The 12,079-nt window shown below is 43.3% G+C and overlaps 2 pseudogenes; one reads left to right on the forward strand and one right to left on the reverse strand.

Annotated features, from left to right (window-relative positions):
- Positions 1 to 349: 349 nt before the first annotated feature.
- On the forward strand, positions 350 to 2,154 carry LOC130880101 (Wilms tumor protein 1-interacting protein-like; annotated as a pseudogene).
- Positions 2,155 to 4,730: 2,576 nt separating this feature from the next.
- LOC130880068 (olfactory receptor 52E8-like) lies at positions 4,731 to 5,694 on the reverse strand (annotated as a pseudogene).
- Between the last annotated feature and the right edge of the window lie 6,385 nt (positions 5,695 to 12,079).

A 12,079-nucleotide genomic window follows, 5' to 3' on the forward strand; every position in this document is an offset into this window, starting at 1 on the left:
TATAAGAGAAACATGCCTGGGTCTGAATTTGGACCACAAGCCTAGAAACAGCTTCTTAGCGAATGTAAGCAGCATGCAATAATTTGCCATTAAAATGCATATTATAATTTCTTATATGCATGGGTAACATGTATAATATGTTCCTGGAATCACCTTACAAATGACTCGTGTGTTGTGATTGCATTATTTAGCTTTTGTGATATAACCAACTTTTGTGCAGTTTGTGGCTTAAAACATTGGTTTTCTCAGTTGAAATTATTTCATTGAATAAAGAATTAATTCAGGCCCTCCCTCCCTGCCACGGCTCCGCGCGAGCGCGCGGCCCACGCCGAGCGACCGCGACCCCGGCCCCGCCCCGCCCCGTGCCCAGGGGTCCCGGGGCGGGCTGCGGAGCGGCGGACGATGCAGCGGCACTGTCGGAGCGGCAGCGGCGGGCGGCGGAGGTGACGCGCCGCGGCGGTGGCGGCGGGCCGACGGCCATGCAGCGCTCGCGGACGGTCGCGGACGACGCGGCTCTGCTCCTGGCCGGGCTGGGCCTGCGCGAGCCGGAGCCTACCGCCGACTCCCCGGGGCGCGTGCGGCGCGGGCCTCGGGCCGCCGACGAGGCGGCGCCCGCGGCGGGCCGCAGAGGCAAGGGCGGCGGCGGAGGCGGTGGCCTCGAGGCCGCGCCCGACGTCCCCATCCGCCCCGAGCGAGGCCCGCGCGCCAGCCTGGCGGGCTCGGACGGCGGCAGCGCGCGCTCCAGCGGCATCAGCCTGGGCTACGACCAGCGCCACGGCCCAGGTCCCGGGCCGCCGTCGGGGGGCAGTGCGCGCTCCAGCGTGTCCAGCCTGGGCTCCCGCGGCTCAGCGGGCGCCTATGCCGACCTGCTGCCGCCCGGCGTCGGCCCCGCGCCTGCCCGCTCTCCGGAGCCCGCCCCGTTCCCGTTGCCGTCGCTGCCGCTACCCCCGGGGCCGGGATAGTGGCCCGAGCGCGGCCGAGCGGAGGCTGGAAGCACTCACGCGGGAGCTGGAGCACGCGCTTGAGGCGCGCACGGCGCGAGACTACTTCGGCATCTGTATCAAGTGTGGGCTTGGCATCTACGGAGCAAGGCAGGCGTGCCAGGCAATGGGGAGCCTGTATCACACCGACTGCTTCAACTGTGACTCCTGTGGGAGGCGACTCCGTGGGAAGGCCTTCTATAACGTGGGTGAGAAAGTGTACTGCCAGGAGGACTTCCTGTACTCCGGGTTCCAGCAAACTGCTGACAAGTGCAGCGTGTGTGGACACCTTATCATGGAGATGATCCTGCAGGCCCTTGGCAAGTCCTACCACCCAGGTTGCTTCCGCTGCTCAGTGTGTAACGAGTGTCTGGATGGTGTTCCCTTCACCGTGGACGTGGAGAACAACATCTACTGCGTTAGAGACTACCACACGGTGTTTGCTCCAAAATGTGCTTCCTGTGCCCGCCCTATCCTCCCTGCCCAGGGCTGTGAGACAACCATTCGTGTGGTGTCCATGGACAGAGACTATCACGTGGAGTGTTACCACTGTGAGGATTGCGGGCTCCAGCTGAGCGGGGAGGAAGGACGCCGCTGCTACCCCCTGGAGGGGCATCTGCTCTGCCGCTGGTGCCACCTGAGGCGCCTCGGACCGGGCCCACTCCCCTCGCCCGCTGTGCATGTGACTGAGCTCTGAGAAGCAGCCATCCGGAGAGAAGGGTGACCCACGCTCCTGTCTGCTCCTGTCTTCTCCCCTCCACCGAGCTGCTGTCTCTTCCGCAGGGGCCGGACCCCCGCGTCAAATAAGCGACTTCTATTTATTCACCTTCCGTGCCTCAAGCCACTCCCCCTGCTGGGTTCCAGGACACCCGCACCCTGCAGCCTTGGGATAGGCCACCTTCTTCCGCCTGGCCTCAGCTCCCAGAGGCAGGGCTTGGAGGGCCTTGGTGCCATGGGGGAAGGGTGCCTTATTTGTGTGTGATCACAGCCAGGGCAGTGACACCTGGGAAACGCCGGGTTTGGCCTTGATGGGTGTTTCAGACACAGGTCTCTGCCTCTCTGGATCCCGGCAGGGGTGGTGCCTTTCTAGCATCCTCAGCCTCAGAAGACCCTGAGCGAATCCCAGGCACAGAGAGCAAGCCCACTAGGGCTCCCTGCTACCCCGGGGAGTATCTGTGCATACTGTATCCAGCTCTACCACAAAACCATGTGATTTGACTTAAATTAAGTTCCCCCCACCCCCACCCCCACCCAAAAAAAAAGAATTAATTCAGTCTGGATTACCCTGTTTTAATTTCATGAGCCTTTTTTAAAAAGATAAATCACAGTGTAGCTGTATGGTTAAAGACAGTCTCACTCACAGTACCTTTTGATTGAAAACTGATAGCTCACATCCATTCTCTTCCCTATAGCCTCTTATCCTTCATTCAGCTTGACATGCTCATCATGGTCCCAGATTTTCAAATGCTACAATAATAAGCATTCATTTCCAGTGTCTCTCTAAGCCTCTGCTTGTATCATGTTTACTAATTTTATAAGAAGTCACTCCATTACTCAAACTCAGAAGGTTATAAAATAACATTTCCTTTTTTATTAAATCTTTGAGAACTTCATATAATGAATTTTTATTAGGTTCTCCTGTCCTACCAGAACTCCTCTTAGATCTCCCCTCCACACTATTCCAATTTTGTGGCTTCATTGTCTTAAGCTCAAGTCCAATTTGTGCTGTCTAATTACTCAAAGGTGAGTGGGAAACCAAAGGAATGTAGTCGACCTGTTAAGAGTCATGCCCTTAAATAAAGACGATGCTCCCTGTCCCAGAAGCTAATAATTGCCAGACACTCCTTAGTTAAATATAGGACTTCTTCATACCCACATCACCTCTCCATGCTGTGCTATTGTCTGGCTTGATCTTGTTCAGGTCTTGTGAATGCTATTACAATCACTCTGAGTTTGGGCAACTTCCTCCTTGTGTCTCAAATACATTATTCTTAAATCTCATACTGAAAAGCAATTTTCAAGGGCAAATCTCATTTGGTTTTCTGCATATAAGTGACGTAAATTGTTATTCATTTCATTCTGCATCACTTACCAACAAGTCTACACATGCTCCAATTGTTTGCAATTCTATGTCATGAACTATACATTTTTAAAAATATTCTTTCTTTCTGTACTTGTTTTTTTATCAAGCTGCTTGCCTATGTACAAGTTTCCTTCATTTTTATTAATGAGAGTATCTGTACATGTATGTATTTGTTTAATTGTTGCAATTATATATTATATTATAAATTTGGGATATGAATCCTAAAATATTGTTCTTCAATATCATCTGGTCTATTACTGTTGTGGTTTGGATATGATATCTATGTGACCTCTTAACCCTTAATTGTTGACATGTTCAGAAAGATTCTAGAACCTTCAGAAGGTAGAGCCTTGCTAGAGAAAGGATGTTATAAGGTGAAAACCTTCTGTTTTATAGTCAAAATCTACCGTTTGCTGTCTAGTTTCTTACTACGGAGAAATGTGACCAGCCAGCTTCCAGCTCCTGTCCACTTGCCTTCTCCTCTATGATGGACCTATCTTAGTGAATATATGAATCCAAATAAACTCTTCATTTTTTAAGCTGGTTAGTCATATATTTTGTTGCAACAATGTAGAAATTAACTAATACAATTACCCTTTAAGCTTATATATTCCGATTTGAAAAGAGCAAGTGGACAAATGGTGACAAAGGAATATATACAATGAGTCATAGGAAATAGGTTAATAGGAAATGCAAAAACTTAGGAAGCTATTTCCCACACATGTTCATGTGGGCATCTTAATTAAGTTTAATGAGCCATACATATGTGCATGTGTGCACTCCCCCACATGTACACAAATACACACACAAATCTTTCCCCAACAGAGACTTGAAAATTGGAGAGGAACTTATTGGGATGAATAAAGGTTTTGGTAGAGTAGGTAGAAGCATAAGAAAGAGAAATGGAAAGGAATATGCATAGAACTTACGACACATAAACCTGTAAGTCATTTTGTATTGTGAGTTTCCTTGTGATAATGTATACTTAACACTTCATTTCTAACTTATCCTCCATTTCATTCTCTCTGTCAAGTGGCTCAATTGGCCCTGACTTCTTAGTTCACAGTTAGTGTTACCTCTTTATTTACATGACCATTACCTAAATCTACTTCCATCATGACCAGATGACCTGTATTTAGACATGTCTCTGAAAGAAATCTTAATACCTGTAAGAGATCTAGAACTAGACAGTGCTAACCGCAAGTTTTTCCTTCAGCAAATTAAAGCACTCTTCCTTGAAACTTGTGATTGAAGGACATATTCTGCCAGTTTCAATAAAGGATATAACATGTCTTCAGCAAGCACCACCAACATTTTTATATATGTATAGTAAGCATATATGTGCTAAACATATTATCCATATATATTTTACCAGGTTTCCATAGAACATGCAACATGCCTTTAACAGCCACCACCAACATATTTATATATGTATATTATTTAGATCTATATAAATATTATAATATATTATATGTGTTTTAAATATATTTATGTAGTATACCAGTCACTAGGAAGACTGAGGTATAAAGATTTCAGGCTATCAGTCAGCCTGAGCTACACAGTGAGACACTGATATTCAATTTTAATAAAATTTTTATTGCTTTTTATTATTAATTCAATTTCTTTTAGACTTTATCTTCCCATTATGTGAACAATTTACTTCGCACTCAATTTTTTTTAGCCAAAAGATTCTTCACTCGCTGCTGGATCTGCTTGGTCCTGATCCCATAAATGACTGGGTTGAGGGCAGGAGGGATGACTACATAGAGATTAGCCAGGAGGATATGGATATACTGAGGGATGTTATGACCAAAGCGATGAGTGAGGAAGGAGAAAAGAGCTGGGCCAAAGAAGGCTAAGATAACACAGATATGGGAGCTACATGTGTTGAGAGCCTTCAGGCGAGCATCTTGAGAAGGCAGGTGGAAAACAGCATATAAGATCCTAGAATAGGAAACTATAATAAGAAACACATCCAGAAACAAGATGGAAATATTCCCAAGACCATAGTAGACATTGGGTCTGATGCTGGCACAGGCCAATCGTGCCACACCCATGTGCTCACAGTAGGTATGTGGAATGATTCTATGTCCACAGTAAGGCAGCCTCAGGAGGAGAAAAATGATGGGAACGATCATGCATAGGCTTCTTACAACCACGACCACAGCAATCACACAAATTATCCTGTTGGTGAGGATCATGGTGTACCTGAGAGGGTTGCAAATAGCCACATAACGATCAAAGCCCATGGCAAGGAGTACGATGCTCTCCATGACTGTGAAGAAATGGATAAAAAAGACTTGAGCAACACAACAGCCAAAGCACAGCTCCTGGAGGTTGAACCAGAAGATGCCCAACATCTTAGGGATGGTAGCAGTGGAGAGACTTATGTCAATCATAGACAGCATAGCCAGAAAGTAGAACATGGGTTGGTGAAGGCTCCTGTCAGTCCATATGACGAACAGAATGAGAAGGTTTCCAACAAGAGCAATCAAATACACAACACATAAGGGAAATCCCAGCCAGAACTGTGCAACTTCCAGGCCTGGAATCCCTAGCAACAGGAAGGAAAGAGGGTGGACCTCAGTGACATTGGGCAACGGCATTCCTCTGCAGGCTGATACTGGGCATGGTTTAAAGGCTGTTGTCAGTTTCCATGGGACAGTTCATCCACACTTAATAGAGATCTACAAAAATTTAAAGAGTCTTCAAACAATGTGCTGATATTAAATATACATTTCTCCCAAGATCTTTGAGATTTTCCCCATTCTTCAGCTCTGTATAAATAATCCTAGTAGCAATGCTCACTATCAGAAAAAGTGTGAGAAGCTGATTTGCAAGATGTGAACTATAAACTTCTTAAAATTAGTGTTTAGAGTAAGGAAAGATATGAACTCCCATTGTTTCAAGAGCTAGATATTAGGTGGAGATATCAAAACTGATAAGTACTACAACAGATATCATTAGTTCGATAACAACTATTGAAAAGCTTTGCATCTGTTGTTATTACATATGCTGTTTAAGGCAGTTATAATTTGCTGACGTAAATTTGATTGCATCTGGTTTATGGAGAAGAGATGTTTTAATAATTTAAACTACTTCTTAGTATTTTTCATGCTAATAAACAGAAGAGGCAAGATTTCACACCAAGTTGAAATTAATCATGTGGCATGGTGTAGATCTGTTTTCCTGTATTTGTTAGCAGGTGCAGTACATAGAGAGAGGGGAAGAAATGGGTCTGAGGAAGAATAGTTTATACAATATTTCCTCAGTGGAAAAATAAGCATGATTTAGGATACTATATGTTGAAGCTCTTAGAAAACCATGATAATTTTAACACTGTTAGTGGTCCAAGAATGAATAAATTAAAAAGGAGAAAAAGACAGTGGAATGAATTGAGAGTCTAAAAACAGGTACACATATCTCACGGAATCTGGGTATTCAATAGAAAGAACCTCAGGGAAGAAGTTAAAATGGGTTAGCAAGGGGAAACAGTGACCTATGAGGAGTCTTCCGTGTGAAGTTGCCTTATGAGAGCATCCTACTTCTAGTTGAAAACATGTAGCATCAAACTTGATCATCAGCCCGAAGCTAAAGTGCAGAGGTTTAGGGAACAAATCTCATGTCTAACCTCACCGCTGACATCTTCAGTCTCAGGTCTCCCAAACTATCCTCATCTCAAGAACTTACTAGAGGGACTCAGGAAAATCATTCAAAGTTCTTATGCTCATGCATATTTTCTCACTGGAAAAGGATGCCGAATACAGTTAGACCCATTCCTGGGAAAGCCTGTGAGGGTTACAAATGTGCGGTACCCACTTTCCTCTCATGGAGTTGGGATGTACCATTCTCCTGACATTGACAACATGCATTAAAGATATTCCCATCTAGGGAAGGTCACCCAGGTATTTTTTGGGACCTCATAAGGATGACTGCCTGCTTAGTTCATAGCCAACATAGCCAACATACTTGCTCCTTTTCATGTTGACTGAGGCCACTTGGTCAGAATAATCTCCATCTCCAAAGAAGTTCATGCTCTAGGTCAGTTTTCTCTAAGTATGCATTTTTCCATGAATTCATTGAGAAGTTCATACAATGTATTTTGATTCTGTGACCTGGCTTCACCCTCAGTTAGACATGTTATTTCCATTCCTCACTTTGACCATGGAAATTACCTCCCGGAAGCTCAGAATAATAAAGAGCTGCACTCTTTTTGTGAAAGTAGAAGTTTTTTATTATATGTTTGCAAACTTAGCTCTTAAAGTACTTGTTGTTGCTGATGTATCTGAGCTTTTTGACCTCATGCTTCATCTTCTTGTCTTGTACTTAACTGTAAATTCTAATAACCAACTTTAAATATGACTTAATAATGCCTCTGAAATACAAGAAATGAAGAGAAGCCAAACAGCTAAAACTGATATTGTGTCCTGTCCTATGTCAAAGTATGGGAGTCAACATAGAGAGTTAAAATGTATTGCTCTGTTCTTTTACTATTATGGCCTTTTAATTTGTATATCATCTATTATGTCACTAAAAAGACCCAAATATAGAAAAACTAAGTAAAAATACACAAAATTTAGTGCTATTAGACTATGTCACAGGGTTAGATCCTGATTCTACTCTAAGTTTACTGAGCATAAGCATGTTAGTCTACACGCCAGGTTTGTGTTTCATGTAAATAAATGCACAGTAGTGTCTATTATTGAGTTGAATAAATGAAATTATATATGTTTGAAATTTTGTAGATGCCCAATAATTTTCTTTCCAATGTCTTCCAATGTACTTCCACTTAAACCCTATAGCATTATTATGTGACATCATAGTCACTGCTGTGGTATTATGAATCTTACGTAATTTCAGTATGAATAGATGTTTCTTTGCTTATATATTCTATTCTAATTGCACTGTTACTTGTCAAACATTTCATGAATATTCTAAATCTTAGTTCAATTTCTGAGAATCTAAAATCTAAGCACATACTACAAAAACTTACCAATATTCCTTTCTTTACTGAGATTCATGTAACAATTGTGTTTTCAGTTTTAAAATGCAGATACACAGCTTAAAAGAAGCCTTTAATATACCTTAGGTGATACTAATGAAGTGTGTGTGTGTGTGTGTGTGTGTGTGTGTGTGCTCAAGCTCTGGAGTGGACGGTTGGTAACAATGTCTCCAGACACCAGCATCCTTCTAATTACTGAAAAGTGATTCCCTTCAGTCTCTGCACCAGATGAAGAGCTACTTTTGTCCAAGCTAAGCGAACAATTTCCCTCTATTTGATTAACTGACTTTTTTTTTTTTTTTGGTTTCATACATTACTATTGGCAAGACCCATTTTGTCTTTTCCCTTCTTTCTTCTTTCCCAGCCCCCTCTCCTCCTACCCATGTATTGATTGTTCTGCCCACTTTGGACTCTATTGGGAATTTATACAAGCAGCAGCATTTTCATTCTTAGAAAATATGTACATCATAAAACTTACCATTTTAAGACTTGCAGTTCTGTGGTGCATAGTGCAATCACAATGCTGTGCTATTATGATTTCTTTCCGGTCCCAAAATTTCTTATCTTTCCAAAAGTGAACACTGAAGTCATTAATCAGGAAACATTACTTGGCTATCTGTCTTTATGAAATTCTTAAAAGTTCATATAATGGAACCATGCTATGTACCTTGCTCAAGCATAAATTCTTTCTTGGATTTGTATGTCTTTCTTTACATCAGCATTACACTCTATACCCTATAGTTTTTTGTTTTGATTTGTTCTTTCTTGGTATATCTTTGTTCTCAATATTTATTGATTTTCTTAAATGTTTATTTTAAGTATATCATGCATTTGACCAAAATTAATCTTTCATAGCTTCTTAATTCTTTAATTCTTAATTCTTTGCCCCATCCTTGCCCATTCCTGCTAGTCTACTTCCTACAATCACATGCATGCTTTCCACACACACACACTCACACACACACACACACACACACACACACATACACACACACAATCTTGGATCTAGAACTGAGAGGAAAGGGCTATTTTGGTCTTTCTGTGTCTGGTTATTTCACATAATATGAAGATCTCAGGTTGCACCCACTGTCTAGCAAATGATGTCACTATATTCTTCGTTATTACTGAATAGCCCTGTAATGTACACCCATATCACCCTTTCTTTATTGATTCAGTAGGTGATAGGCTCCTGGTCACCGTAACTTTAGTATTGTGAGTAGTGGTCCTTTCTCCAGTGTACACTTGTGTTAGGCTACCAGGCCAGGAAGATGTACCATAGACACAAGGTTGGCATATTCCTTTTACAACAGTTTTTTTTAACCACAAACACTCCAACAGGGCATGGAAGTGGGCTAAGCTGCGGTCCCTCATAGCTGAGCTGTCCATGTTTATTTTGTTTCTGTTGTTGCATTAGGGAGACTGTCCAGGAGCAGCTTAGTTGTGCCTACTTGGATCCTAGCTTGGGATTTTTAATAGCCCCTATTCTTTGTGCTTAAGAACTTGCTGGCGACTGTATAGCTACAGGTTGCATGTTGAGAAATAGAAACTGAATCTTGATGTATACTCAGAGCTGGGGTTCAGGTGGCTGTGATCTGCCTTGTGGGAAATGAACTCAGGTAGTCTGTAAGAGTTATAACTATGTGGCAATCTTTCCTACCCTGTAAGAAGATTGTTGGCACTTGTTTTGGCAATGAGATTTTAAAAATTTGTTTCCAGGAGCATAGGTGACAGCAAAAACAGAAAGGGTTTTGTGAAAGTAATAACAGAGGGCACTATTATAGATAATAAAGGTTAATTCATAAAAGAGATGAGACAATGCTAAGATAGCAGGCAATCAGTTGAAAAACTCTGCAAAGGACATTGGGACATTTGTCAAAGGAAAACATTATGCCAACAGTAGATAAACTTCTCGTTTCTCATTTTCCATTAGTTCTTTGAGACTCTTAATATGCATTTAATCATATTCACCCTCTCCCCACTTCTCCAAATCCACTCCCTTCTCTACGCAAAACTCACCAAGAACAGCTAGTGATGCACAGATCATTATGGATCTGTGGCCCTCCACTGGAGCATTGCCAACCTCCAGGAGCATATTGTGTCATGTGTGAGAACATAGATGAACTGAAAGAAACTATGAGCAAACACAGAGCACCACTGTTAGGTCTCAGTTATGTATTTCCCATAAGGAGATAATATAATGCTGGTTACAAGAGACCAGGATGTAAGTAAGGCTGGGAAATGTAGATAAAAAGACATAAAGCTGCCTCATCCCCCACCCTATACTCCCTGGGCTCCCTGCAGGGGCTCTACACCCTGCATACTGCCTCTCTCTTCTTGTCCCACCCAGCTTGCATCCAGAACCCTTCTTCCTTCTGCCCCCTTTCCTCTTTGGGCACATAACACCATCCAGCTCAGTCTGTCTGGCGCTGGGGGCAAATCCTCAGGGCAAGTAGGCAGGCGAGACTTCCTTTGTTTCCCCAGCCTGCCTGCACCAAGCAAGGTAAGGCCTTTGTTTACAAACTACCCAACCTGCACGGAGATCTGATCTAGGCACCAGGAGAGACAGCAGCGGGCCTGCCTGCACCAAGCAAGGTAAGGCCTTTGTTTACAAACTACCCAACCTGCATGGAGATCTGATCTAGGCACCAGGAGAGACAGCAGCGGGGTGAGTTTGTGACCTGACCGGCGGCGGCGGAAGCAGCCCTGGACAGGGAACTCTGAAGTTCCTCATCCCCCACCCTATACTCCCTGGGCTCCCTGCAGGGGCTCTACACCCTGAATACTGCCTCTCTCTTCTTGTCCCACCCAGCTTGCATCCAGAACGCTTCTTCCTTCTGCCCCCTTTCCTCTTTGGGCACATAACACCATCCAGCTCAGTCTGTCTGGCGCTGGGGGCAAATCCTCAGGGCAAGTAGGCAGGTGGGACTTCCTTTGGTTCACTGGCCTGCCTGCACCAAGCAAGGTAGGAGCTTTGTTTACGAACTACCCAACCTGCACGGAGATCTGATCTTGGCACCAGGAGAGCCATCAGTGGGAGAGCTAATCTGGGTACCAGGAGAGCCATCTTGGGCACGGAGATCTGATATTGGTACCAGGAGAGACATCACTGGAGCACCAGGAGAGCTATCACTGCAGGGTGCCATCACTGGGAAAGTACATCAGTAGGCAAGGAGACCTGATCCAGTAAAAGAAGATCCATAGGGGAGCATTCGGAGAAAGAGATGGGCAGGCGCCAATGCAAGAATTCACCCAACAATCTGAAAAACTATATGAAACCACCAGAACCCAGCGACCTCACAACAGGAGGACATGAACACCTTAATCATGAAGAAGTAGATAAAATTGACTTTATGAAAGTGATTGACGCCCTTAAACAGCATGTAAAAAATGCCCTTATAGAAATGGATGAGAAGTATAACAGAAAGTTTGAAGAATTGAGTAAATCAGTGAATGATACCCTAGGAAACCAAGGAAAAACAATCAAACAAATAATGGAAACAGTTCAAGACTTAAAAACTGAAATGGAGGCAAAGAAGAAAACACAAACAGAAGGCCAGCTGGACAGGGAAAATCTAGGTAAACGAATAGAGACTACAGAAGCAAGCATAACCAACAGAATACAAGAGATAGAAGAAAGAATCTCAGATTCTGAAGATACCATAGAGAAAATAAACACGCTGATCAAAGAAAACAGCAAGGCCAACAAATTCTCATCACAAAACATTCAGGAAATATGGGACACAATAAAAAGACCAAACCTAAGAATAATAGGAATAGAAGAAGGAGAAGAAGCGCAGCTCAACGGTCCAGAAAATATATTTAATAAAATTATAGAAGAAAACTTTCCCAACCTAAAGAAAGATATACCTATGAAGGTTCAAGAAGCATACAGAACACCGAATAGGCTGGATCAAAAGAAAACATCATCTCGCCATATAATAATCAAAACACAAAGCATACAGAATAAAGAAAGAATACTAAGAGCAGCAAAGGACGAAGGCCAAGTTACTTATA

The sequence above is a fragment of the Chionomys nivalis genome, chromosome 8 (assembly GCF_950005125.1).
Source record: "Chionomys nivalis chromosome 8, mChiNiv1.1, whole genome shotgun sequence".
NCBI lineage: Eukaryota > Metazoa > Chordata > Mammalia > Rodentia > Cricetidae > Chionomys > Chionomys nivalis.